Here is a 4,652-nt window from a genome sequence, read left to right as displayed (position 1 = left end):
GTGTGTGTGTGTGTGTGTGTGTGTGTGTGTGTGTGTGTGTGTGTTTTGGAAGACCATTTGCATTGATGACATTTCTCCATGCCAGCTGGACTTTTTTAGCATACACACTAAGCCTTTCAGCTTTCCATAGATATTTGTCTATCAAATCAAGCATTCTCCTTCAGGATGTCACAGCTGCCTGTCTCCTGGAAACCTGCTGAGTTTGGGCTTCCGTTTGAAGCCAAAGCTTCTGATGAACGCGGTGCGTCAAAATGTTTGTCGTCCACTGTCACATGTGGACACTCGCAGCAGATACGGAGGGGATGAGAATATTCGGCCAGTCTCTGATAACCAAACATGTTCATGTTTTATTCTGTTTGTCGCTCTGCAGAATCAAGGAGTGTACACACTAAAACCTTCTGGAAGGAATTTAGTTTTTGGTCGCAGGAGTTAAAAAGGGACCACCTAATTTCTGGGTTATTTCAAGCCAGAAAATTGGGTTATTCTTTTTGACCCAACTTCTGTGTTAAATACTTGAACCAAATGTAGGGTTAAAATAATCCAACATTGTAGTTAATGTAACCCAACTTCTTGGTTCAATATCTGACCCAAATATTTGGTTAAAATAACCCGATCCCTATCCTGGATTCAAATCCACAACCTTGTTGCCGTGAGGCCACAGTGGCCTGGGTCACCGTGCTGCCCGGCAGTTAGTTCCCTTTTTAACTCAGGAGTTGGGTGGAAAATAATCTAACATGGGTTGCTATGCCAGTATGTCTTATTTCAGAAAATTAAACTTTGTTTTACATTATCTCAAAACAATTGTGGTCAAAATATTAGCCCCATAACCCAGCAAATAGTTACCTACCAGAGAGAGAGAGAGATTAGCGTCTGTGTTTAGGCGGCTGCAGGATCTTTGTTTCCTTCAAGGTTCAGCTAAACGTGTCGCTTCCAGCACGAGTTTAAATCCAGCTTGACGAGGACGGGAGCTTCAGAGTTTGGACGCCACTACACAGCAACACATTGTGGTTGAACTGAATGCCTGCCTAACTGTCTCCTCATTAAATGCTCTTGTTTAATTATCCCACACAGTCCTCACGTATGTGAATTGAGTTGTGCTGCTCCTGAGTTTGGCCTCAACACAAGGTTAGAGGTTAGAGGTTAGAGGTTACAGGTTACACAGGGAGGGGAATTACACAGATTGTTCCTGAGTCAGCATCTCAAGAGCAGTGTGAAGTCACTGTCTGCGTAGATGTGGTGCAGAGTTTCCATTTCAGACACAGCCACTGTGGATGGGATTTAAGTGGGACTCAGGCCCGAGTCTCCCATTCGAGTCTTCTCTCTCTTTTTACACAAGAACGGTTTTGAATGCAGGACTTTTACTTTTTAAAGATGATTTTTTGGACTTTTCCGTCTTTAATTTTTGACAGGACTGTTAGGTGGGGGGGGGGGAGACATGCAGGAAATCATCACAGGTCGGATTCAAACCCTGGACCTCTGCGTTGAGGCATTAACCTCTCAGTCCACGTGCACCGGCTCTACCGCTGATCCAGCCTGGCCACTTTCGTACTTTTACATCTGAACACGTCTTTCCACACAATGTATGATAAGACTTACATAAAGTATTGACCGCTATTGGGTTGTTACAGCAGCAAAATTACAGCAAGGGTTAGGGTTAGAGAAGGATAATCGGGGCGCCCGGAGAGCTCAGTTGGTGGAGCGGGCGCTCATATGCAGAGGTTTACTCCTCGACGCAGCGGGGCTGGGTGCGACTCCGACCTGCGGCCATTTGCTGCATGTCATCCCCCCCCCTCTCCCCTTTCACTTCTTCAGCTTTTCTGTCAAAAAATTATCTTTAAAAAAAAGAGAAGGATAATCGGCCAAGCACTACATTATGAAATACGGAGAGTCAAAACGATTTACTGCAAAATGTAAGCTACAGACTACATGCAAGTGTATTTAACTCTGGAATATGCTCCTTATCTTCTACTGACCAAACAGAGCAATCATAAAATTTATCTTGTCTACTTTTTATATGATCCATCCATTGCATTGCAAACATTTTAGCAATCTGCATTGTAAAAATGCAAATTGATGTAATGCTCCTTTTAGACTTGGGCTCAGATAGAATCAGCTGTGTCTACCAGTGCCTGGAGTTGTTTTTGTAAACTGACCATAAGAACAGTACCTTGCATTTTTAAGAAGACAATTTCACACACTGACATTAAATTAAACATCAATGGAGATTTTGAATGGGGAAAATCTGTTTTTAAAAAGTCATTCAAAAACTGTTGAGCTCCATAAAGACCTTACAGATACATACATGTGTTTTTTAAAGGAAATGTTTTGGGAAAGAGTAGTTTTGGTTTGATTGAGACCATTCTCCACGTGGAGACCCAGACCGGGAGTAGAGGGAACATTAAAGGGGCTACTCATACGGTTTCATCTCAGTCAACATTTTGTGGCCATATGAGTACAGCTGGATATTATGTTCCACATTGTACAACCAGTAGCATTGTTGGGAAGCAGTAGAGTTTCAGTAACCATATGCAAATCACTCAAAGCCACAAAGGACAAAGAACACCAAAATAACCACAGGCTCCATAGGACAGCTACAGTCTAGTGTGCTCCTCCTCACCCAGTCGGCTAAACAGGGCTTTGTTTGAGAGGGTAGAAAAAGAATGAATATGCATATTTATATTTATGTACATGTGTCAAGCTGTGCTGTGGTTAAGCTCATACACGTTTATTTTGTAGAACACGTGTTATGAATGTGTGATATTGTAATGCATTTATTTGCCACGTTCCACTGTTACTTAATGTCAGGTTAAAACGTATACCTACCTATTACATATACTAAAATGTATACCTACCTATTACATATACATATTTACTTAATTGCTGCTATTAATATGGCCTATTAAGGTTTTCAACCACATAACATACCTCCATACTGCTCATATTCTAAATCTACAGAGCTGTATCTCTAAGAAATAATGTGCCATATTAGTAAAGCAGGAAGTGACATACAAGGTTAGAGGGTTTCATTTTAATCACAAATACAAATTCATCAAACACACCCACAGTATATATCTCATACAAAAGCAATACTTGTATTCTTGTACAGATTTTAATACACTATACTATATTTTAGCTGCAACAATTAGAGTACTCAATGTTTACAGCACATTTAACATTTTTAACATTTACCTACATGACGATACCTCAAATGTGTAAGGTTTCTGTAAACCAGTCCGAAGGTTGGTGTTGTTTTTGTGTAATTTCTCCACATGCGGTACATAACTTGAGTGTGGTATTTGCTGGAGCCCGTGGTGTCCTGGATGGAAGGACTATATTAGGAGTGTGCCAGATGCTTGTGGAACACATGTTTTGCATAAGTGTGCTGAATATCAATGATCTTATTTGCTTTGGTTTCACTGGCAAGCTGTACAATCTACGTATATACAGCAACATAACTTTGATCAACAAACGTTCCAGCACATTAACAGGGTATCTGCACACTTCTTCCCAAATGAACAAATGCTCTTAGGGCTAGCAATACATTGTACCTCAATGTTAATATCAATACCAACATTTTTCCAATATTATATCGTGGGTAAAACTATCAAAATGTAATAAATGTTAAACACAATGAACTGTGTTTTTGTAATGCATGACATGAAATTTCCTTTACATGTCTTGAACAGAACTCATTTTGGAAGTTTTGAAAACCTTCATTCAGACAATCCACCTTAGTAAAATGACAAAACATGACACTATTATTGCCAAGCCCTTGTGTACATAAATACTAACATGGCTGTCAAGCCCACCTCAGCCTAAGACTGATCACATCCTGGGGTCCATGTTGAACCTCGTGCGGAGGAAGAAGAGCCGCTGTTTGTTTTTTTCAAAACCTTTTAACATCCATATCACGAACAGACTGGGCTCCTGTTGAGTTTTATGCTACAGTATGCTGCTGCACAAAATACACACTGAAAGTCAAGTATTATTTGACCTGTGTACACACACACACACACACACACACACACACAGTGGTCTTACTTTATGACAGAGGTTCAGCGTCCCTTTGTATTGGAGGGTAGTAATAAATGATCAGTATCACTGTATGGTTTGAGGACTTGTCCAATACAAGAACCGTACCAGTCTAAAGGTTTGGCATCTTTCTCATTCACTGTAATGGAACACAGAAGGATGTTAAGATCTGGGAGGACGAGAGTGGGACGTGGCTGATTTTACGTGCAAAAAGAAATATGAGCAGAGGGTTCTTAAAGAAAGGATCTTTATATATTTTCTGTGGGTATTTCCTGGTACTTCCTTTACCTGTATGGAATATTTGACTGATTGTCCTGTCTAAGTCAATTTGTCATTGTGATGCCACACCTTGAGTAAACAAGTTCACTGATCCGTGGAAGACAGCCTTGCCTTGGCCAACTGATTTGATTGGCAAAGTAAACCCAAGCCAAGAGTCATTTTGCATGACTCTGGACATTTAGTTTCTGGAAAATGATGTGATGAATACTTTTAAATGTCAAAACAAAGCAGTGTTTGTTTTATTTTAAATAAGTGCCTAAGTGTAATCTAGCAATATACTGTATGTGACTTACTACAAAGACACACACACACACACACACACACACACACACACACACACA

The sequence above is a fragment of the Etheostoma spectabile genome, chromosome 18 (genome assembly GCF_008692095.1).
Source record: "Etheostoma spectabile isolate EspeVRDwgs_2016 chromosome 18, UIUC_Espe_1.0, whole genome shotgun sequence".
NCBI lineage: Eukaryota > Metazoa > Chordata > Actinopteri > Perciformes > Percidae > Etheostoma > Etheostoma spectabile.
The sequence above is the reverse complement of the archived record's forward strand: the minus strand, read 5'-3'. Positions refer to the sequence as shown.